The sequence below is a fragment of the Oncorhynchus clarkii genome, chromosome 28 (assembly GCF_045791955.1).
Source record: "Oncorhynchus clarkii lewisi isolate Uvic-CL-2024 chromosome 28, UVic_Ocla_1.0, whole genome shotgun sequence".
NCBI classification, from domain to species: Eukaryota; Metazoa; Chordata; class Actinopteri; order Salmoniformes; family Salmonidae; genus Oncorhynchus; species Oncorhynchus clarkii.
The window spans coordinates 38,194,310-38,218,520 of record NC_092174.1 but is presented as its reverse complement, the minus strand read 5'-3'; the positions used below and the strand labels follow the sequence as shown (position 1 = coordinate 38,218,520).

At 50.1% G+C, this 24,211-nt stretch overlaps 1 protein-coding gene across 3 annotated transcripts in view; it reads left to right on the top strand.

Annotated features, from left to right (window-relative positions):
- The window catches only part of LOC139387004 (endothelin converting enzyme 2a), a 299,146-nt gene that overhangs the window by 59,817 nt on the left and 215,118 nt on the right, over positions 1–24,211 (top strand). The gene's annotated exons all lie outside the window — the stretch shown is intronic.

Here is a 24,211-nt window from a genome sequence, read left to right as displayed (position 1 = left end):
TTTGTCTCCCCTTCCTGTCCAGCTCAGGCGTTCCACGTCGCCGGCCTTCGCTTTGTCTCCCCTTCCTGTCCAGCTCAGGCGTTCCACGTCACCGGCCTTCACTTTGTCTCCACTTCCTGTCCAGCTCAGGCGTTCCACGTCGCCGGCCTTCGCTTTGTCTCCCCTTCCTGTCCAGCTCAGGCGTTCCACGTCGCCGGCCTTCGCTTTGTCTCCACTTCCTGTCCAGGCGTTCCACGTCGCCGGCCTTCGCTTTGTCTCCACTTCCTGTCCAGGCGTTCCACGTTGCCGGCCTTCGCTTTGTCTCCACTTCCTGTCCAGCTCAGGCGTTCCACGTCGCCGGCCTTCGCTTTGTCTCCACTTCCTGTCCAGCTCAGGTGTTCGACGTCGGCCGGCCTTCGCTTTGTCTCCACTTCCTGTCCAGGCGTTCCACGTCGCCGGCCTTTGCTTTGTCTCCACTTCCTGTCCAGCTCAGGCGTTCCACGTCGCCGGCCTTCGCTTTGTCTCCACTTCCTGTCCAGGTGTTCGACGTCGCCGGCCTTCGCTTTGTCTCCACTTCCTGTCCAGCTCAGGCGTTCCACGTCGCCGGCCTTCGCTTTGTCTCCCCTTCCTGTCCAGCTCAGGCGTTCCACGTCGCCAGCCTTCGCTTTGTCTCCACTTCCTGTCCAGGCGTTCCACGTTGCCGGCCTTCGCTTTGTCTCCACTTCCTGTCCAGCTCAGGCGTTCCACGTCGCCGGCCTTCGCTTTGTCTCCACTTCCTGTCCAGCTCAGGTGTTCGACGTCGGCCGGCCTTCGCTTTGTCTCCACTTCCTGTCCAGGCGTTCGACGTCGCCGGCCTTCGCTTTGTCTCCACTTCCTGTCCAGGCGTTCCACGTCGCCGGCCTTTGCTTTGTCTCCACTTCCTGTCCAGCTCAGGCGTTCCACGTCGCCGGCCTTCGCTTTGTCTCCACTTCCTGTCCAGGTGTTCAACGTCGCCGGCCTTCGCTTTGTCTCCCCTTCCTGTCCAGCTCAGGCGTTCCACGTCGCCGGCCTTCGCTTTGTCTCCCCTTCCTGTCCAGCTCAGGCGTTCCACGTCGCCGGCCTTCGCTTTGTCTCCCCTTCCTGTCCAGCTCAGGCGTTCCACGTCGCCGGCCTTCGCTTTGTCTCCACTTCCTGTCCAGGCGTTCCACGTCGCCGGCCTTCGCTTTGTCTCCACTTCCTGTCCAGGCGTTCCACGTTGCCGGCCTTCGCTTTGTCTCCACTTCCTGTCCAGCTCAGGCGTTCCACGTCGCCGGCCTTCGCTTTGTCTCCACTTCCTGTCCAGCTCAGGTGTTCGACGTCGGCCGGCCTTCGCTTTGTCTCCACTTCCTGTCCAGGCGTTCCACGTCGCCGGCCTTTGCTTTGTCTCCACTTCCTGTCCAGCTCAGGCGTTCCACGTCGCCGGCCTTCGCTTTGTCTCCACTTCCTGTCCAGGTGTTCGACGTCGCCGGCCTTCGCTTTGTCTCCCCTTCTTGTCCAGCTCAGGCGTTCCACGTCGCCGGCCTTCGCTTTGTCTCCCCTTCCTGTCCAGCTCAGGCGTTCCACGTCGCCGGCCTTCGCTTTGTCTCCCCTTCCTGTCCAGCTCAGGCGTTCCACGTCGCCGGCCTTCGCTTTCTCTCCACTTCCTGTCCAGGCGTTCCACGTCGCCGGCCTTCGCTTTGTCTCCACTTCCTGTCCAGGCGTTCCACGTTGCCGGCCTTCGCTTTGTCTCCCCTTCCTGTCCAGCTCAGGTGTTCGACGTCGCCGGCCTTCGCTTTGTCTCCACTTCCTGTCCAGGCATTCCACGTCGCCGGCCTTTGCTTTGTCTCCACTTCCTGTCCAGCTCAGGCGTTCCACGTCGCCGGCCTTCGCTTTGTCTCCACTTCCTGTCCAGGTGTTCGACGTCGCCGGCCTTCGCTTTGTCTCCCCTTCCTGTCCAGCTCAGGCGTTCCACGTCGCCGGCCTTCGCTTTGTCTCCCCTTCCTGTCCAGCTCAGGCGTTCCACGTCGCCGGCCTTCGCTTTGTCTCCACTTCCTGTCCAGGCGTTCCACGTCGCCGGCCTTCGCTTTGTCTCCACTTCCTGTCCAGGCGTTCCACGTTGCCGGCCTTCGCTTTGTCTCCACTTCCTGTCCAGCTCAGGCGTTCCACGTTGCCGGCCTTCGCTTTGTCTCCCCTTCCTGTCCAGCTCAGGTGTTCGACGTCGCCGGCCTTCGCTTTGTCTCCACTTCCTGTCCAGGCGTTCCACGTCGCCGGCCTTTGCTTTGTCTCCACTTCCTGTCCAGCTCAGGCGTTCCACGTCGCCGGCCTTCGCTTTGTCTCCACTTCCTGTCCAGGCGTTCCACGTCGCCGGCCTTTGCTTTGTCTCCACTTCCTGTCCAGCTCAGGCGTTCCACGTCGCCGGCCTTCGCTTTGTCTCCACTTCCTGTCCAGGTGTTCGACGTCGCCGGCCTTCGCTTTGTCTCCCCTTCCTGTCCAGCTCAGGCGTTCCACGTCGCCGGCCTTCGCTTTGTCTCCACTTCCTGTCCAGGCGTTCCACGTCGCCGGCCTTCGCTTTGTCTCCACTTCCTGTCCAGGCGTTCCACGTCGCCGGCCTTCGCTTTGTCTCCCCTTCCTGTCCAGCTCAGACGTTCCACGTCGCCGGCCTTCTAGCTGCTGCCGAACCTGCTGCTGGCAAACGCCCTTCACTCATCAACCCCGGACTTGTCTGGTCATCATTACACACACCTGGTTCCAATCCCCACTCTATCACTGTATATACAGTATTCTCCCTCTGTCATTTGTCTTTGTCGTCAATGCAAATGTTACTCTTTTTCCTGAGAGGAATCTCGCCTACTTTTTCTTGAGTACTTTATTTTTTTAAACTTTGGGTTCACCCTGTGCTTTTTTGTTTATGAAGATATATTTTGAGCACAACAGCTTTGGATTTCATCCCGCTTTGATTTATGGTGCTTAAATAATCTCAGTAGTTCTAAACCTGCCTCCTGCCTACTCCTCTCTACACCAGTGACATCGAGCTTATCCCACAACTGCCTCAGCTTCTTGTGCCAAGCTTCCCTTCCATAGGTGCAGTAAAGAGGTCAATGGAACTTGACCAAAACAATGGAAATGCCATGGAAACGCGTGGGTGAAAGATCCCTAGTTTCCTCATTGCCCCACAGCAAAATGATCCTACATTTAGGATATTGGTTATATGTGTATTTCACGCTAGGTGGAGGTAAAAATCGGAGTTTAATGTTTGTATGTATGTCAACCCCAACACATCATCGTCATAAATCAACTGCATTACAGTTCAAATCAGATTTTTTGAATGTGCGCCAATCCAGTGTCCTTCTTATCCCCCACAGTCTGCGTTCCGTTGACCTCTTTACCACGTTTGTCTCCATTACCGCCCGATCTCTTTGCAGGAGTTCATACTGGTTTATATTTGTGAACTCTTTTTTAAAAACAGAAATACTCAGGTACATCCTGTTTCCATTGGTCATCCTTGAGATTTTTTGCACAACTTGATTGGAGTCCACCTGTGGTAAATTAAATTGATTGAACAGGATTTGGAAAGGCCTGTCTACAGTAGCAGTCAAAGCGTTTGGGACACCTACTCATTCAAGGGTTTTTCTTTATTTGTACTATTTTCTACATTGTAGAATAATAGTGACGACATCAAAATGATGAAATTACACACATTTTTATAATTGACACAACTATGGGAAACATTGGAGTCAACATGGGCCAGCCTCTCTGTGAAATGCATTCCACACCTTGTAGAGTCCATGCCCTGAAAAATTGAGGCTGTTCTGAGGGCAATGTCTTTTTTAAACCATCTTGAAATGTTTATCCCAATGTCACACATTGGCACAGATCATGTTTCATTGACAGCATGGCCCATGTTGAATGTTTATCATTTTAAACTTGGAAAAGTGCCCCTTAATCCCAGATTTGGGACCACACAGCCACTCCACTGAATAGCAGTCTAGTGATTGCTTTACAATGCTTGCAATTGGTCACTGTCACTGATTCCTTCCAAACCACTCATTGTTGAATTTGCGATTTCCAACGTGTTGTGTAATGTTTATGGCCCATGAGCACCGATACGTTTTATCTATAATTTCTCTTCATTATTTCTTGTCATATTACAAGGATTAAAAAGGATTTGCCAGTAGATTGTCGACTTCATTCATGATGATGACTGCTAGCTAAGATTTTGAAAGTATGATGTTTACATGATCAGTCCAATCAAAGCTACTGTACATATAACCAGATTTTACATAATTTTATCTGTGGCCAATGACCTTCATATATAACTCTATGGCAGCACCCAATGGGCTAGAATACTCTAGCTCTACCCTTAGACTTGGCGGTGACATAGTGTCCCCATGAGCGACGGAACACTGAGCCAATCACGGCGCAGTGCTCTGTATTTTCTGCCGGCTTGCCCCAGCACCACAGAAAGCACTGAGCTAGGCTGAAACACATGCATGTTGGAGCTGCCTTACTCAAGAAAACAAAAAAAGAGACAATGTTTGTATGCAGCTTTACTGTTTGCAAACTGAAGTGTGACACATATTAATGCCAAAATAACATGCAAAACAGGCAAGCCCCCCCGCAAAAGAAAATAAATATAGATTGATTTATATTTTGCTAAAAATGTGGGTCTCAAAATAGGTGAGATCACAGAAACAATGAGAACATCTGGAAAAATGTAAATATTAATTCTATAAAGCAGCTGGTGTAATCATCTGCCAGAGAGTAGCCCCAATCGGCCCGAGCCCCAAGTTATACATTTGGGCCAGATAACTCACACCAGAATCGGCCCGAGCCCCAAGTTATACATTTGGTCCAGATAACTCACACCAGAATCGGCCCGAGCCCCAAGTTATACATTTGGCCCAGATAAACTCACACCAGAATCGGCCCGAGCTCAATCCCCGTATTCTAGCCATAAGTAATACTGCCTAAGGCGGCACTCGTGCCACATGACTCTCAGCCGAGTGCCCCGACTCTCAGCCGGAATCGGCCCAGATCCACTGTCCTAGCTGGGTTTACTCCACACACAACTTATTGTCCTTTTCTGGGTAAAGTGTAGGCATACTGTCTTTTCTGGGTAAAGTGTAGGCATACTGTCTTCATGAGCAAATCAATATTTACAGCAGAAAATGCTTCGTCTTTGTAACACAAACACACCCAACTTGTTTTTTGTTGTTGATAAATGTACCTACACTTACGCTGATCCATGTTAGTGCAATGTCCACCTGTAGCATAACCCTGTAGGGATAGTACTGTAGGTATGTGTCCCCTGGGAAAGATCTGACAGTTATAGAATATTGTGTTGACTTGACTGAAGACAGGGGGTTCAACTTGCAGTTGTTGATATCATTTCCACGGTAACATCAAATCAAATTGTATTTGTCACATGCGTTGAATACAACAGGTGTAGTAGACCTTACAGTGAAATGCTGAATACAACAGGTGTAGTAGACCTTACAGTGAAATGCTGAATACAACAGGTGTAGTAGACCTTACAGTGAAATGCTTACTTACAAGCCCTTAACCAACAAGGGCAGTTTTAAGAAAAATAAGTGTTTTAAGTATTTACTAAAAATAAACTGAAGTAAAAAAAAACATGTTTTTAAATAGCATGTGTTGATATATGATGCATGATGTGATATAACATCCCTTACAAAAAAAGATAGCAGTTTTGAGACTGCAGTACAAGTGCAGTAACTGCAGTCGACTGGGGTATTTTGGACCCAGTAATTACAGAATAATTGCAGTGTTCTGCAGTAAAAAAAAACTGTTTTTTTTATGCAGTATTTGCAACATACTGCAGTTATACTACACTCTGACTGCAATCTCTTTTCGGGAGGGTTAAAGTTGCAAGCTACTTTCGTAGTGAGGTAGAACAAGTGTCTCACGAAACACATTCCAGACACTTACTTTTTGGCCAACTTGGCATAACTGTGATTTGACAGAGAAATATCAGCTAGCTAGATAGGCTAGCCAGCTGAAGCTATCCCCAAGCTATGCTAGCTAGCTAGCTGCTGTCACGTTGTCTAAACACAAGGTCAGCGCAGGCTTTAGCCTGCACATAGAAATGAATTAGCAGATATTCTTGAGATGCGTGTCTTCAGTGTACCTGTGCTTTGTCACAGACGTGCTCCTTGCGGGAGGCTAATTGAAAAGGACTTCACTGTTGCTGTCTTCTTCCCTACCTAGAGAGTGTGTATCAAACCACACACTGACATTACAGCCAGATCCTCTTGGCCTATATGCTCAGGATTTATTTGAAATGTCCTCTCCCTTAGTACTGCAGCAGTAGTGTGGTAATGTTACTGTAAATGTCCTCTCCCTTAGTGCTGCAGCAGTAGTGTTTTAATGTTACTGTAAATGTCCTCTCCCTTAGTGCTGCAGCAGTAGTGTGGTAATGTTACTGTAAATGTCCTCTCCCTTAGTGCAGCAGCAGTAGTGTTTTAATGTTACTGTAAATGTCCTCTCCCTTAGTGTTGCAGCAGTAGTGTGGTAATGTTACTGTAAATGTCCTCTCCCTTAGTGTTGCAGCAGTAGTGTGGTAATGTTACTGTAAATGTCCTCTCCCTTAGTGCTGCAGCAGTAGTGTGGTAATGTTACTGTAAATGTCCTCTCCCTTAGTGCTCCAGCAGTAGTGTTTTAATGTTACTGTAAATGTCCTCTCCCTTAGTATTGCAGCAGTTGTGTTGTAATGTTACTGTAAATGTCCTCTCCCTTAGTGCTGCAGCAGTAGTGTGGTAATGTTACTGTAAATGTCTTCTCCCTTAGTACTGCAGCAGTAGTGTGGTAATGTTACTGTAAATGTCCTCTCCCTTTGTGTTGCAGCAGTAGTGTGGTAATGTTACTGTAAATGTCCTCTCACTTAGTGCTGCAGCAGTTGTGTGGTAATGTTACTGTAAATGTCCTCTCCCTTAGTGTTGCAGCAGTAGTGTGGTAATGTTACTGTAAATGTCCTCTCCCTTAGTGCTGCAACAGTAGTGTTTTAATGTTACTGTAAATGTCCTATCCCTTAGTGCTGCAGCAGTAGTGTGGTAATGTTACTGTAAATGTCCTCTCCCTTAGTGTTGCAGCAGTAGTGTTTTAATGTTACTGTAAATGTCCTATCCCTTAGTGCTGCAGCAGTAGTGTGGTAATGTTACTGTAAATGTCCTCTCCCTTAGTGCTGCAGCAGTAGTGCGTTAATGTTACTGTAAATGTCTTCTCCCTTAGTGCTGCAGCAGTAGTGTTTTAATGTTACTGTAAATGTCCTCTCCCTTAGTACTGCAGCAGTAGTGTTTTAATGTTACTGTAAATGTCCTCTCCCTTAGTGCTGCAGCAGTAGTGTGGTAATGTTACTGTAAATGTCCTCTCCCTTAGTGCTGCAGCAGTAGTGTTTTAATGTTACTGTAAATGTCCTCTCCCTTAGTGCTGCAGCAGTAGTGTGGTAATGTTACTGTAAATGTCCTCTCCCTTAGTGTTGCAGCAGTAGTGTTTTAATGTTACTGTAAATGTCCTCTCCCTTAGTACTGCAGCAGTAGTGTTTTAATGTTACTGTAAATGTCCTCTCCCTTAGTGCTGCAGCAGTAGTGTTTTAATGTTACTGTAAATGTCCTCTCCCTTAGTACTGCAGCAGTAGTGTTTTAATGTTACTGTAAATGTCCTCTCCCTTAGTGCTGCAGCAGTAGTGTGGTAATGTTACTGTAAATGTCCTCTCCCTTAGTGCTGCAGCAGTAGTGTTTTAATGTTACTGCCGGCCTTCGCTTTGTCTCCACTTCCTGTCCAGGCGTTCCACGTCGCCGGCCTTTGCTTTGTCTCCACTTCCTGTCCAGCTCAGGCGTTCCACGTCGCCGGCCTTCGCTTTGTCTCCACTTCCTGTCCAGGTGTTCGACGTCGCCGGCCTTCGCTTTGTCTCCACTTCCTGTCCAGCTCAGGCGTTCCACGTCGCCGGCCTTCGCTTTGTCTCCCCTTCCTGTCCAGCTCAGGCGTTCCACGTCGCCAGCCTTCGCTTTGTCTCCACTTCCTGTCCAGGCGTTCCACGTTGCCGGCCTTCGCTTTGTCTCCACTTCCTGTCCAGCTCAGGCGTTCCACGTCGCCGGCCTTCGCTTTGTCTCCACTTCCTGTCCAGCTCAGGTGTTCGACGTCGGCCGGCCTTCGCTTTGTCTCCACTTCCTGTCCAGGCGTTCGACGTCGCCGGCCTTCGCTTTGTCTCCACTTCCTGTCCAGGCGTTCCACGTCGCCGGCCTTTGCTTTGTCTCCACTTCCTGTCCAGCTCAGGCGTTCCACGTCGCCGGCCTTCGCTTTGTCTCCACTTCCTGTCCAGGTGTTCAACGTCGCCGGCCTTCGCTTTGTCTCCCCTTCCTGTCCAGCTCAGGCGTTCCACGTCGCCGGCCTTCGCTTTGTCTCCCCTTCCTGTCCAGCTCAGGCGTTCCACGTCGCCGGCCTTCGCTTTGTCTCCCCTTCCTGTCCAGCTCAGGCGTTCCACGTCGCCGGCCTTCGCTTTGTCTCCACTTCCTGTCCAGGCGTTCCACGTCGCCGGCCTTCGCTTTGTCTCCACTTCCTGTCCAGGCGTTCCACGTTGCCGGCCTTCGCTTTGTCTCCACTTCCTGTCCAGCTCAGGCGTTCCACGTCGCCGGCCTTCGCTTTGTCTCCACTTCCTGTCCAGCTCAGGTGTTCGACGTCGGCCGGCCTTCGCTTTGTCTCCACTTCCTGTCCAGGCGTTCCACGTCGCCGGCCTTTGCTTTGTCTCCACTTCCTGTCCAGCTCAGGCGTTCCACGTCGCCGGCCTTCGCTTTGTCTCCACTTCCTGTCCAGGTGTTCGACGTCGCCGGCCTTCGCTTTGTCTCCCCTTCTTGTCCAGCTCAGGCGTTCCACGTCGCCGGCCTTCGCTTTGTCTCCCCTTCCTGTCCAGCTCAGGCGTTCCACGTCGCCGGCCTTCGCTTTGTCTCCCCTTCCTGTCCAGCTCAGGCGTTCCACGTCGCCGGCCTTCGCTTTCTCTCCACTTCCTGTCCAGGCGTTCCACGTCGCCGGCCTTCGCTTTGTCTCCACTTCCTGTCCAGGCGTTCCACGTTGCCGGCCTTCGCTTTGTCTCCCCTTCCTGTCCAGCTCAGGTGTTCGACGTCGCCGGCCTTCGCTTTGTCTCCACTTCCTGTCCAGGCATTCCACGTCGCCGGCCTTTGCTTTGTCTCCACTTCCTGTCCAGCTCAGGCGTTCCACGTCGCCGGCCTTCGCTTTGTCTCCACTTCCTGTCCAGGTGTTCGACGTCGCCGGCCTTCGCTTTGTCTCCCCTTCCTGTCCAGCTCAGGCGTTCCACGTCGCCGGCCTTCGCTTTGTCTCCCCTTCCTGTCCAGCTCAGGCGTTCCACGTCGCCGGCCTTCGCTTTGTCTCCACTTCCTGTCCAGGCGTTCCACGTCGCCGGCCTTCGCTTTGTCTCCACTTCCTGTCCAGGCGTTCCACGTTGCCGGCCTTCGCTTTGTCTCCACTTCCTGTCCAGCTCAGGCGTTCCACGTTGCCGGCCTTCGCTTTGTCTCCCCTTCCTGTCCAGCTCAGGTGTTCGACGTCGCCGGCCTTCGCTTTGTCTCCACTTCCTGTCCAGGCGTTCCACGTCGCCGGCCTTTGCTTTGTCTCCACTTCCTGTCCAGCTCAGGCGTTCCACGTCGCCGGCCTTCGCTTTGTCTCCACTTCCTGTCCAGGCGTTCCACGTCGCCGGCCTTTGCTTTGTCTCCACTTCCTGTCCAGCTCAGGCGTTCCACGTCGCCGGCCTTCGCTTTGTCTCCACTTCCTGTCCAGGTGTTCGACGTCGCCGGCCTTCGCTTTGTCTCCCCTTCCTGTCCAGCTCAGGCGTTCCACGTCGCCGGCCTTCGCTTTGTCTCCACTTCCTGTCCAGGCGTTCCACGTCGCCGGCCTTCGCTTTGTCTCCACTTCCTGTCCAGGCGTTCCACGTCGCCGGCCTTCGCTTTGTCTCCCCTTCCTGTCCAGCTCAGACGTTCCACGTCGCCGGCCTTCTAGCTGCTGCCGAACCTGCTGCTGGCAAACGCCCTTCACTCATCAACCCCGGACTTGTCTGGTCATCATTACACACACCTGGTTCCAATCCCCACTCTATCACTGTATATACAGTATTCTCCCTCTGTCATTTGTCTTTGTCGTCAATGCAAATGTTACTCTTTTTCCTGAGAGGAATCTCGCCTACTTTTTCTTGAGTACTTTATTTTTTTAAACTTTGGGTTCACCCTGTGCTTTTTTGTTTATGAAGATATATTTTGAGCACAACAGCTTTGGATTTCATCCCGCTTTGATTTATGGTGCTTAAATAATCTCAGTAGTTCTAAACCTGCCTCCTGCCTACTCCTCTCTACACCAGTGACATCGAGCTTATCCCACAACTGCCTCAGCTTCTTGTGCCAAGCTTCCCTTCCATAGGTGCAGTAAAGAGGTCAATGGAACTTGACCAAAACAATGGAAATGCCATGGAAACGCGTGGGTGAAAGATCCCTAGTTTCCTCATTGCCCCACAGCAAAATGATCCTACATTTAGGATATTGGTTATATGTGTATTTCACGCTAGGTGGAGGTAAAAATCGGAGTTTAATGTTTGTATGTATGTCAACCCCAACACATCATCGTCATAAATCAACTGCATTACAGTTCAAATCAGATTTTTTGAATGTGCGCCAATCCAGTGTCCTTCTTATCCCCCACAGTCTGCGTTCCGTTGACCTCTTTACCACGTTTGTCTCCATTACCGCCCGATCTCTTTGCAGGAGTTCATACTGGTTTATATTTGTGAACTCTTTTTTAAAAACAGAAATACTCAGGTACATCCTGTTTCCATTGGTCATCCTTGAGATTTTTTGCACAACTTGATTGGAGTCCACCTGTGGTAAATTAAATTGATTGAACAGGATTTGGAAAGGCCTGTCTACAGTAGCAGTCAAAGCGTTTGGGACACCTACTCATTCAAGGGTTTTTCTTTATTTGTACTATTTTCTACATTGTAGAATAATAGTGACGACATCAAAATGATGAAATTACACACATTTTTATAATTGACACAACTATGGGAAACATTGGAGTCAACATGGGCCAGCCTCTCTGTGAAATGCATTCCACACCTTGTAGAGTCCATGCCCTGAAAAATTGAGGCTGTTCTGAGGGCAATGTCTTTTTTAAACCATCTTGAAATGTTTATCCCAATGTCACACATTGGCACAGATCATGTTTCATTGACAGCATGGCCCATGTTGAATGTTTATCATTTTAAACTTGGAAAAGTGCCCCTTAATCCCAGATTTGGGACCACACAGCCACTCCACTGAATAGCAGTCTAGTGATTGCTTTACAATGCTTGCAATTGGTCACTGTCACTGATTCCTTCCAAACCACTCATTGTTGAATTTGCGATTTCCAACGTGTTGTGTAATGTTTATGGCCCATGAGCACCGATACGTTTTATCTATAATTTCTCTTCATTATTTCTTGTCATATTACAAGGATTAAAAAGGATTTGCCAGTAGATTGTCGACTTCATTCATGATGATGACTGCTAGCTAAGATTTTGAAAGTATGATGTTTACATGATCAGTCCAATCAAAGCTACTGTACATATAACCAGATTTTACATAATTTTATCTGTGGCCAATGACCTTCATATATAACTCTATGGCAGCACCCAATGGGCTAGAATACTCTAGCTCTACCCTTAGACTTGGCGGTGACATAGTGTCCCCATGAGCGACGGAACACTGAGCCAATCACGGCGCAGTGCTCTGTATTTTCTGCCGGCTTGCCCCAGCACCACAGAAAGCACTGAGCTAGGCTGAAACACATGCATGTTGGAGCTGCCTTACTCAAGAAAACAAAAAAAGAGACAATGTTTGTATGCAGCTTTACTGTTTGCAAACTGAAGTGTGACACATATTAATGCCAAAATAACATGCAAAACAGGCAAGCCCCCCCGCAAAAGAAAATAAATATAGATTGATTTATATTTTGCTAAAAATGTGGGTCTCAAAATAGGTGAGATCACAGAAACAATGAGAACATCTGGAAAAATGTAAATATTAATTCTATAAAGCAGCTGGTGTAATCATCTGCCAGAGAGTAGCCCCAATCGGCCCGAGCCCCAAGTTATACATTTGGGCCAGATAACTCACACCAGAATCGGCCCGAGCCCCAAGTTATACATTTGGTCCAGATAACTCACACCAGAATCGGCCCGAGCCCCAAGTTATACATTTGGCCCAGATAAACTCACACCAGAATCGGCCCGAGCTCAATCCCCGTATTCTAGCCATAAGTAATACTGCCTAAGGCGGCACTCGTGCCACATGACTCTCAGCCGAGTGCCCCGACTCTCAGCCGGAATCGGCCCAGATCCACTGTCCTAGCTGGGTTTACTCCACACACAACTTATTGTCCTTTTCTGGGTAAAGTGTAGGCATACTGTCTTTTCTGGGTAAAGTGTAGGCATACTGTCTTCATGAGCAAATCAATATTTACAGCAGAAAATGCTTCGTCTTTGTAACACAAACACACCCAACTTGTTTTTTGTTGTTGATAAATGTACCTACACTTACGCTGATCCATGTTAGTGCAATGTCCACCTGTAGCATAACCCTGTAGGGATAGTACTGTAGGTATGTGTCCCCTGGGAAAGATCTGACAGTTATAGAATATTGTGTTGACTTGACTGAAGACAGGGGGTTCAACTTGCAGTTGTTGATATCATTTCCACGGTAACATCAAATCAAATTGTATTTGTCACATGCGTTGAATACAACAGGTGTAGTAGACCTTACAGTGAAATGCTGAATACAACAGGTGTAGTAGACCTTACAGTGAAATGCTGAATACAACAGGTGTAGTAGACCTTACAGTGAAATGCTTACTTACAAGCCCTTAACCAACAAGGGCAGTTTTAAGAAAAATAAGTGTTTTAAGTATTTACTAAAAATAAACTGAAGTAAAAAAAAACATGTTTTTAAATAGCATGTGTTGATATATGATGCATGATGTGATATAACATCCCTTACAAAAAAAGATAGCAGTTTTGAGACTGCAGTACAAGTGCAGTAACTGCAGTCGACTGGGGTATTTTGGACCCAGTAATTACAGAATAATTGCAGTGTTCTGCAGTAAAAAAAAACTGTTTTTTTTATGCAGTATTTGCAACATACTGCAGTTATACTACACTCTGACTGCAATCTCTTTTCGGGAGGGTTAAAGTTGCAAGCTACTTTCGTAGTGAGGTAGAACAAGTGTCTCACGAAACACATTCCAGACACTTACTTTTTGGCCAACTTGGCATAACTGTGATTTGACAGAGAAATATCAGCTAGCTAGATAGGCTAGCCAGCTGAAGCTATCCCCAAGCTATGCTAGCTAGCTAGCTGCTGTCACGTTGTCTAAACACAAGGTCAGCGCAGGCTTTAGCCTGCACATAGAAATGAATTAGCAGATATTCTTGAGATGCGTGTCTTCAGTGTACCTGTGCTTTGTCACAGACGTGCTCCTTGCGGGAGGCTAATTGAAAAGGACTTCACTGTTGCTGTCTTCTTCCCTACCTAGAGAGTGTGTATCAAACCACACACTGACATTACAGCCAGATCCTCTTGGCCTATATGCTCAGGATTTATTTGAAATGTCCTCTCCCTTAGTACTGCAGCAGTAGTGTGGTAATGTTACTGTAAATGTCCTCTCCCTTAGTGCTGCAGCAGTAGTGTTTTAATGTTACTGTAAATGTCCTCTCCCTTAGTGCTGCAGCAGTAGTGTGGTAATGTTACTGTAAATGTCCTCTCCCTTAGTGCAGCAGCAGTAGTGTTTTAATGTTACTGTAAATGTCCTCTCCCTTAGTGTTGCAGCAGTAGTGTGGTAATGTTACTGTAAATGTCCTCTCCCTTAGTGTTGCAGCAGTAGTGTGGTAATGTTACTGTAAATGTCCTCTCCCTTAGTGCTGCAGCAGTAGTGTGGTAATGTTACTGTAAATGTCCTCTCCCTTAGTGCTCCAGCAGTAGTGTTTTAATGTTACTGTAAATGTCCTCTCCCTTAGTATTGCAGCAGTTGTGTTGTAATGTTACTGTAAATGTCCTCTCCCTTAGTGCTGCAGCAGTAGTGTGGTAATGTTACTGTAAATGTCTTCTCCCTTAGTACTGCAGCAGTAGTGTGGTAATGTTACTGTAAATGTCCTCTCCCTTTGTGTTGCAGCAGTAGTGTGGTAATGTTACTGTAAATGTCCTCTCACTTAGTGCTGCAGCAGTTGTGTGGTAATGTTACTGTAAATGTCCTCTCCCTTAGTGTTGCAGCAGTAGTGTGGTAATGTTACTGTAAATGTCCTCTCCCTTAGTGCTGCAACAGTAGTGTTTTAATGTTACTGTAAATGTCCTATCCCTTAGTGCTGCAGCAGTAGTGTGGTAATGTTACTGTAAATGTCCTCTCCCTTAGTGTTGCAGCAGTAGTGTTTTAATGTTACTGTAAATGTCCTATCCCTTAGTGCTGCAGCAGTAGTGTGGTAATGTTACTGTAAATGTCCTCTCCCTTAGTGCTGCAGCAGTAGTGCGTTAATGTTACTGTAAATGTCTTCTCCCTTAGTGCTGCAGCAGTAGTGTTTTAATGTTACTGTAAATGTCCTCTCCCTTAGTACTGCAGCAGTAGTGTTTTAATGTTACTGTAAATGTCCTCTCCCTTAGTGCTGCAGCAGTAGTGTGGTAATGTTACTGTAAATGTCCTCTCCCTTAGTGCTGCAGCAGTAGTGTTTTAATGTTACTGTAAATGTCCTCTCCCTTAGTGCTGCAGCAGTAGTGTGGTAATGTTACTGTAAATGTCCTCTCCCTTAGTGTTGCAGCAGTAGTGTTTTAATGTTACTGTAAATGTCCTCTCCCTTAGTACTGCAGCAGTAGTGTTTTAATGTTACTGTAAATGTCCTCTCCCTTAGTGCTGCAGCAGTAGTGTTTTAATGTTACTGTAAATGTCCTCTCCCTTAGTACTGCAGCAGTAGTGTTTTAATGTTACTGTAAATGTCCTCTCCCTTAGTGCTGCAGCAGTAGTGTGGTAATGTTACTGTAAATGTCCTCTCCCTTAGTGCTGCAGCAGTAGTGTTTTAATGTTACTGTAAATGTCCTCTCCCTTAGTGCTGCAGCAGTAGTGTGGTAATGTTACTGTAAATGTCCTCTCCCTTAGTGCTGCAGCAGTAGTGTTTTAATGTTACTGTAAATGTCCTCTCCCTTAGTGCTGCAGCAGTAGTGTGGTAATGTTACTGTAAATGTCCTCTCCCTTAGTGCTGCAGCAGTAGTGTTTTAATGTTACTGTAAATGTCCTCTCCCATAGTACTGCAGCAGTAGTGTTTTAATGTTACTGTAAATGTCCTCTCCCTTAGTGCTGCAGCAGTAGTGTGGTAATGTTACTGTAAATGTCCTCTCCCTTAGTGCTGCAGCAGTAGTGTGGTAATGTTACTGTAAATGTCCTCTCCCTTCTGGACTGTGTCCAGCTCGCTAATAATCACCTAAATGAAGGCTGGACAGTCAAGGAGCATCGAAAGTTCCTACGATCGATGTAGGACTATTTTTTACTCATTTTGACGGTGAGAGAATATATTAAAAAAATTCAGTGCTGACTTGAAGACTAAATGTGGCCCCCAGGGCAAAATGAGTTTGACTCCCATGGTCGAGCACATCTAACACTGACTGGTAGTTAGAAGGTCTGTTACTGTCCAGGTAGTCAGGAGGTCTGGTACAGGTTGTCAGGAGGTCTGGTACAGGTTGTCAGGAGGTCTGGTACAGGTTGTCACGAGGTCTGGTACAGGTTGTCACGAGGTCTGGTACAGTTTGTCAGGAGGTCTGGTACAGATAGTCAGGAGGTCTGGTACAGGTTGTCAGGAGGTCTGGTACAGGTTGTCAGGAGGTCTGGTATAGGTAGACAGGTGGTCTTGGTACAGGTTGTCAGGAGGTCTAGTACAGGTTGTCAGGTGGTCTTGTACAGGTAGTCAGGAGGACTGTTACTGTACAGGTAGTCAGGAGGACTGTTACTGTACAGGTAGTCAGGGGGTCTGGTACTGTCCAGGTAGTCAGGAGGTCTGGTACAGGTTGTCAGGAGGTCTGGTACAGGTTGTCAGGAGGTCTGGTACAGGTTGTCAGGAGGTCTGGTACAGGTTGTCAGGTGGTCTGGTACAGGTTGTCAGGAGGTCTGGTATAGGTAGACAGGTGGTCTTGGTACAGGTTGTCAGGAGGTCTAGTACAGGTTGTCAGGTGGTCTTGTACAGGTAGTCAGGAGGACTGTTACTGTACAGGTAGTCAGGAGGACTGTTACTGTACAGGTAGTCAGGAGGTCTGGTACTGTCCAGGTAGTCAGGAGGTCTGGTACAGGTTGTCAGGAGGTCTGGTACAGGTTGTCACGAGGTCTGGTACAGGTTGTCACGAGGTCTGGTACAGTTTGTCAGGAGGTCTGGTACAGGTAGTCAGGAGGTCTGGTACAGGTTGTCAGGAGGTCTGGTACAGGTTGTCAGGAGGTCCGGTACAGGTTGTCAGGTGGTCTGGTACAGGTTGTCAGGAGGTCTGGTATAGGTAGACAGGTGGTCTTGGTACAGGTTGTCAGGAGGTCTAGTACAGGTTGTCAGGTGGTCTTGTACAGATAGTCAGGAGGACTGTTACTGTACAGGTAGTCAGGAGGACTGTTACTGTACAGGTAGTCAGGAGGACTGTTACTGTACAGGTAGTCAGGAGGTCTGGTACTGTCCAGGTAGTCAGGAGGTCTGGTACAGGTTGTCAGGAGGTCTGGTACAGGTTGTCACGAGGTCTGGTACAGGTTGTCACGAGGTCTGGTACAGTTTGTCAGGAGGTCTGGTACAGTTTGTCAGGAGGTCTGGTACAGGTAGTCAGGAGGTCTGGTACAGGTTGTCAGGAGGTCTGGTACAGGTTGTCAGGAGGTCTGGTGCAGGTTGTCAGGAGGTCTGGTATAGGTAGACAGGTGGTCTTGGTACAGGTTGTCAGGAGGTCTAGTACAGGTTGTCAGGTGGTCTTGTACAGGTAGTCAGGAGGACTGTTACTGTACAGGTAGTCAGGAGGACTGTTACTGTACAGGTAGTCAGGAGGTCTGGTACTGTCCAGGTAGTCAGGAGGTCTGGTACAGGTTGTCAGGAGGTCTGGTACAGGTTGTCACGAGGTCTGGTACAGGTTGTCACGAGGTCTGGTACAGTTTGTCAGGAGGTCTGGTACAGGTAGTCAGGAGGTCTGGTACAGGTTGTCAGGAGGTCTGGTACAGGTTGTCAGGAGGTCTGGTACAGTTTGTCAGGTGGTCTGGTACAGGTTGTCAGGAGGTCTGGTATAGGTAGTCAGGTTGTCTTGGTACAGGTTGTCAGGAGGTCTAGTACAGGTTGTCAGGTGGTCTTGTACAGGTAGTAGGACTGTTACTGTACAGGTAGTCAGGAGGACTGTTACTGTACAGGTAGTCAGGAGGACTGTTACTGTCAGGTAGTCAGGAGGTCTGGTACTGTACAGGTAGTCAGGAGGTCTGGTACTGTACAGGTAGTCAGGAGGACTGTTACTGTCCAGGTAGTCAGTAGGACTTTTACTGTCCAGGTAGTCAGGAGGTCTGGTACAGGTAGTCAGGTGGTCTGTTACAGGTAGTCAGGAAGTCTGGTACAGCTGGTCAGGAGGATTGTTACTGTCCAGGTAGTCAGGAGGTCTGGTACAGGTAGTCAGGAGGTCTGTTACAGGTAGTCAGGAGGTCTGGTACAAGTAGTCAGGAGGTCTGCTACAGGTAGTCAGGTGGTCTGGTACAGGAGGTCTGGTACAGGTAGTCAGGAGGTCTGCTACAGGTAGTCGGGAGGTCTGGTACAGGTAGTCAGGAGGTCTGGTACAGGTAGTCAGGAGGTCTGGTACAGGTAGTCAGGAGGTCTGGTACAAGTAGTCAGGAGGTCTGGTACAAGTAGTCAGGAGGTCTGGTACAAGTAGTCAGGAGGTCTGGTACAGGTAGTCAGGTGGTCTGGTACAGGTTGTCAGGAGGTCTGGTAAAAGTAGTCAGGTGGTCTGGTACAGGTTGTCAGGAGGTCTGGTACAGGTAGTCTCTAGAGTAGAGATCAAGGATGGTTGAGGACATATGGTTAGGGTATTGAACCATGACGTGAATTGTTTATACCGGGGCTCTCCAACCCTGTTCCTTGAGATCTATCCCCTTGTAGGTTTTCACTCTCAACCCTAATCTGGCCTACTTGATTCTAATAATGAGTTCATTGATACGCTGAATCAGGTCAGTTACAACTGAGTGAAAACCTACAGGAGGGTAGCACTCCAGGAACCGCGTTGGAGAGCCCAGGTTTATACTCTCTGTTTAGTTCAAGGAGAGATTACGTGAAATAGGATTTATTTCACCAACATTGGTCTCAATGGTCTGTAAGTAAGTGTAATTGAGTGAGCCTTTGAGAGCCCTGGGATGGGGATGAGTGGGGGAGCGTGAGGGAGGGAGGGAGGTAAGAAAAGGGAGAGAGGGAATAGAGGGAGAGAGACCTTGGTAGGACAGTTTCCTTTTCTGATGTGTGTTGAGACAGCAGGGCACTTGTTCTCTTAATTAGCTACCGAGTCCTTGAGTCACAGCAAGCAATGCCTGTCCTCTCCAAGCTGCCGCACTGACCGTGTGTGTGTGTGTGTGTGTGTGTGTGTCCTCTATTTTTACCGGAAGTACAGATCAAGTTCAGTTTACTGCATTAGATAGGTTCTCTTGTTTCAGGGTTTACCTACCCTACTACGTACTACCACTCTGTCCTCTCTCTCTTTACTCCCCTCTCTCTCTCTCTCTTTACTCCCCTCTCTCTCTCTCTCTCTCTCTCTTTACTCCCCTCTCTCTCTCTCTACTCCCCTCTCTCTCTACCCCCCCTCTCTCTCTCTCTCTAATCCCCTCTCTCTCTCTCTACTCCCCTCTCTCTCTCTACTCCCCTCTCTCTCTCTCTCTCTCTACTCCCCTCTCTCTCTCTCTACTCCCCTCTCTCTCTCTCTACTCCCCTCTCTCTCTCTCTCTACTCCCCTCTCTCTCTCTCTCTACTCCCCTCTCTCTCTCTCTACTCCCCCCTCTCTCTCTCTACTCCCTCTCTCTCTCTCTCTCTCTCTCTCTCTCTCTCTCTACTCCCTCTCTCTCTCCCCTCCTCTCTCTCTCTACTCCCCTCCCCTCCCCTCTCTCTCTACTCCCCTCTCTTTCTCTCTACTCCCCTCTCTCTCGCTCTACTCCCCTCTCTCTCTACTCCCCCTCTCTCTCTCTAATCCCCTCTCTCTCTCTACTCCCCTCTCTCTCTCTCTCTCTCTACTCCCCTCTCTCTCTCTCTCTACTCCCCTCTCTCTCTCTCTCTCTGTACTCCCCTCTCTCTCTACTCCCCTCTCTCTCTCTCTACTCCCCTTTTTCTCTCTCTACTCCCCTCTCTCTCTCTACTCCCCTCTCTCTCTCTCTACTCCCCTCTCTCTCTCTCTACTCCCCTCTCTCTCTCTCTACTCCCCTCTCTCTTTCTACGCCCCTCTCTCTCTCTCTCTACTCCCCTCTCTCTTTTTCTCTACTCCCCTCTCTCTCTCTCTCTCTCTACTCCCCTCTCTCTCTACTCCCCTCTCTCTCTCTCTCTCTCTACTCCCCTCTCTCTCTACTCCCCCCTCTCTCGCCTCTCTCTCTCTATTCCCCTCTTTCTCTCTACTCCCCTCTCTCTCTCTTTACTCCCCTCTCTCTCTCTACTCCCCTCTCTCTCTACTCCCCTCCCCTCTCTCTCTACTCCCCTCTCTCTCTCTCTACTCCCCCCTCTCTCTACTCCCCCTCTCTCTCTCTCTAATCCCCTCTCTCTCTCTCTACTCCCCTCTCTCTCTCTACTCCCCTCTCTCTCTCTCTCTACTCCCCTCTCTCTCTCTCTACTCCCCTCTCTCTCTCTCTACTCCCCTCTCTCTCTCTCTCTACTCCCCTCTCTCTCTCTCTCTACTCCCCCTCTCTCTCTCTACTCCCCTCTCTCTCTCTCTCCCCTCTCTCTCTACTCCCCTCTCTCTCCCCTCCCCTCTCTCTCTACTCCCCTCCCCTCTCTCTCTACTCCCCTCTCTCTCTCTCTACTCCCCTCTCTCTCTACTCCCCCTCTCTCTCTCTACTCCCCTCTCTCTCTCTCTACTCCCCTCTCTCTCTAATCCCCCCTCTCTCTCTCTCTCTACTCCCCTCTCTCTCTCTACTCCCCTCTCTCTCTCTCTCTCTCTCTCTCTCTACTCCCCCCTCTACTCCCCTCTCTCTCTCTACTCCCCTCTCTCTCTCTACTCCCCTCTCTCTCTCTCTACTCCCCTTTCTCTCTCTCTACTCCCCTCTCTCTCTCTCTCTACTCCCCTCTCTCTCTCTCTACTTCCCTCTCTCTCTCTCTACTCCCCCTCTCCCTCTACTCCCCCTCTCTCTCTACTCCCCTCTCTCTCACTCTACTCCCCTCTCTCTCTAATCCCCTCTCTCCCTTTCTCTCTCTACTCCCCTCTCTCTCTCTACTCCCTCTCTCTCTACTCCCCCCTCTCTCTCTCTCTCTCTACTCCCCCTCTCTCTCTCTCTCTCTCTCTCTCTCTACTCCCCTCTCTCTACTCCCCCCCTCTCTCTCTCTCTCTCTACTCCCCTCTCTCTCTCTCTCTCTCTCTCTCTCTCGACTCCCCTCTCTCTCTCTCTCTTTACTCCCCTCTCTCTCTCTCTCTCTCTCTCTCTTTACTCCCCTCTCTCTCTCTCTCTACTCCCCTCTCTCTCTACTCCCCTCCCCCCTCTCTCTACTCCCCTCTCTTTCTCTACTCCCCTCTCTCTCTACTCCCCCTCTCTCTCTCTCTCTAATCCCCTCTCTCTCTCTCTACTCCCCTCTCTCTCTCTACTCCCCTCTCTCTCTCTCTCCCCTCTCTCTCTCTCTACTCCCCTCTTCCTCTCTACTCCCCCCTCTCTCTCTCTCTCTACTCCCCTCTCTCTCTCTCTCTACTCCCCTCTCTCTCTCTACTCCCCTCTCTCTCTCTCTACTCCCTCTCTCTCTCTCTCTCTCTCTACTCCCCTCTCTCTCTCCTCCCTTCTCTCTCTACTCCCCTCCCCTCTCTCTCTACTCCCCTCTCTCTCTCTACTCCCCTTTCTCTCTATCTACTCCCCTCTCTCTCTCTCTACTCCCCTCTCTCTCTCTCTCTACTCCCCTCTCTCTCTCTACTCCCCTCTCTCTCTTTACGCCCCTCCCCTCTCTCTCTACTCCCCTCCCCTCTCTCTCTACTCCCATCTCTCTCTCTCTACTCCCCTCTCTCTCTACTCCCCTCTCTCTTCTACTCCCCTCTCTCTCTCTCTACTCCCCTCTCTCTCTACTCTCTCTCTCTCCCTCGCTCTCTCTCTCTCTCTCTCTAATCCCCCTCTCTCTCTCTCTACTCCCCTCTCTCTCTCTCTACTCCCCTCTCTCTCTACTCCCCTCCCCTCTCTCTCTACTCCCCTCTCTCTCTACTCCCCCTCTCTCTCTCTCTACTCCCCTCTCTCTCTCTCTACTCCCCTCTCTCTCTCTACTCCCCTCTCTCTCTCTACTCCCCTCTCTCTCTCTCTCTACTCCCCTCTCTCTCCCCTCCCCTCTCTCTCCCCTCCCCTCTCTCTCTACTCCCCTCCCCTCTCTCTCTCTCCCCTCTCTCTCTACTCCCCTCCCCTCTCTCTCTACTCCCCTCTCTCTCTCTCTACTCCCCTCTCTCTCGCTCTACTCCCCTCTCTCTCTACTCCCCTCTCTCTCTCTCTCTCTCTAATCCCCTCTCTCTCTCTACTCTCCTCTCTCTCTCTCTCTCGCTCTCTACTCCCCTCTCTCTCTCTCTCCCCTCTCTCTCTCTCTCTCTCTCTCTCTACTCCCCTTTCTCTCTCTCTACTCCCCTCTCTCTCCCCTCCCCTCTCTCTCTACTCCCCTCCCCTCTCTCTCTACTCCCCTCTCTCTCTCTCTACTCCCCTCTCTCTCTACTCCCCCTCTCTCTCTCTCTACTCCCCTCTCTCTCTCTCTCTACTCCCCTCTCTCTAATCCCCTCTCTCTCTCTCTCTACTCCCCTCTCTCTCTCTCTCTACTCCCCCCTCTACTCCCCTCTCTCTCTCTACTCCCCTCTCTCTCTCTCTACTCCCCTCTCTCTCTCTACTCCCCTTTCTCTCTCTCTACTCCCCTCTCTCTCTCTCTACTCCCCTCTCTCTCTCTCTACTCCCCCTCTCTCTCTCTCTCTCCCTCTCTCTCTCTCTACTCCCCTCTCTCTCTAATCCCCTCTCCCTTTCTCTCTCTACTCCCCCCTCTCTCTCTCTACTCCCTCTCTCTCTACTCCCCCCTCTCTCTCTCTGTCTCTCTACTCCCCCCTCTCTCTCTCTCTCTCTCTCTCTCTACCCCCCCCCCCCTCTCTCTCTCTCTCCCCTCTCTCTCTCTCTCTCTCTCTCTCCCCTCTCTCTCTCTCTACTCCCCTCTCTCTCTACTCCCCTCCCCCCTCTCTCTCTCTCTACCCCCCTCTCTCTCTCTCTCTACTCCCTCTCTCTCTCTCTCTACTCCCTCTCTCTCTCTCTCTACTCCCTCTCTCTCTCTCTCTCTCTCTCTCTACTCCACTCTCTCTCCCCTCCACTCTCTCTCTACTCCACTCTCTCTCCCCTCCCCTCTCTCTCTCGCTCTACTCCCCTCTCTCTCTACTCCCCCTCTCTCTCTCTCTAATCCCCTCTCTCTCTCTACTCCACTCTCTCTCTCTCTCTCTCTACTCCCTCTCTCTCTACTCCCCCCTCTCTCTCTCTCTCTCTCTACTCCCCCTCTCTCTCTCTCTCTCTCTCTCTCTCTCTACTCCCCTCTCTCTACTCCCCCCCTCTCTCTCTCTCTCTCTCCCCTCTCTCTCTCTCTCTCTCTCTCTCTCGACTCCCCTCTCTCTCTCTCTCTTTACTCCCCTCTCTCTCTCTCTCTCTCTCTCTCTTTACTCCCCTCTCTCTCTCTCTCTACTCCCCTCTCTCTCTACTCCCCTCCCCCCTCTCTCTACTCCCCTCTCTTTCTCTACTCCCCTCTCTCTCTACTCCCCCTCTCTCTCTCTCTCTAATCCCCTCTCTCTCTCTCTACTCCCCTCTCTCTCTCTACTCCCCTCTCTCTCTCTCTACTCCCCTCTCTCTCTCTCTACTCCCCTCTTCCTCTCTACTCCCCCCTCTCTCTCTCTCTCTCTCCCCTCTCTCTCTCTCTCTACTCCCCTCTCTCTCTCTACTCCCCTCTCTCTCTCTACTCCCTCTCTCTCTCTCTCTCTCTCTACTCCCCTCTCTCTCTCCTCCCTTCTCTCTCTACTCCCCTCCCCTCTCTCTCTACTCCCCTCTCTCTCTCTACTCCCCTTTCTCTCTATCTACTCCCCTCTCTCTCTCTCTACTCCCCTCTCTCTCTCTCTCTACTCCCCTCTCTCTCTCTACTCCCCTCTCTCTCTTTACGCCCCTCCCCTCTCTCTCTCTCCCCTCCCCTCTCTCTCTACTCCCATCTCTCTCTCTCTACTCCCCTCTCTCTCTACTCCCCTCTCTCTTCTACTCCCCTCTCTCTCTCTCTACTCCCCTCTCTCTCTACTCTCTCTCTCTCCCTCGCTCTCTCTCTCTCTCTCTCTAATCCCCCTCTCTCTCTCTCTACTCCCCTCTCTCTCTCTCTCTCCCCTCTCTCTCTACTCCCCTCCCCTCTCTCTCTACTCCCCTCTCTCTCTACTCCCCCTCTCTCTCTCTCTCTCCCCTCTCTCTCTCTCTTCTCCCCTCTCTCTCTCTACTCCCCTCTCTCTCTCTCTACTCCCCTCTCTCTCTCTCTCTACTCCCCTCTCTCTCCCCTCCCCTCTCTCTCCCCTCCCCTCTCTCTCTACTCCCCTCCCCTCTCTCTCTACTCCCCTCTCTCTCTACTCCCCTCCCCTCTCTCTCTACTCCCCTCTCTCTCTCTCTACTCCCCTCTCTCTCGCTCTACTCCCCTCTCTCTCTACTCCCCTCTCTCTCTCTCTCTCTCTAATCCCCTCTCTCTCTCTACTCTCCTCTCTCTCTCTCTCTCGCTCTCTACTCCCCTCTCTCTCTCTCTCTACTCCCCTCTCTCTCTCTCTCTCTCTCTACTCCCCTTTCTCTCTCTCTACTCCCCTCTCTCTCCCCTCCCCTCTCTCTCTACTCCCCTCCCCTCTCTCTCTACTCCCCTCTCTCTCTCTCTACTCCCCTCTCTCTCTACTCCCCCTCTCTCTCTCTCTACTCCCCTCTCTCTCTCTCTACTCCCCTCTCTCTAATCCCCTCTCTCTCT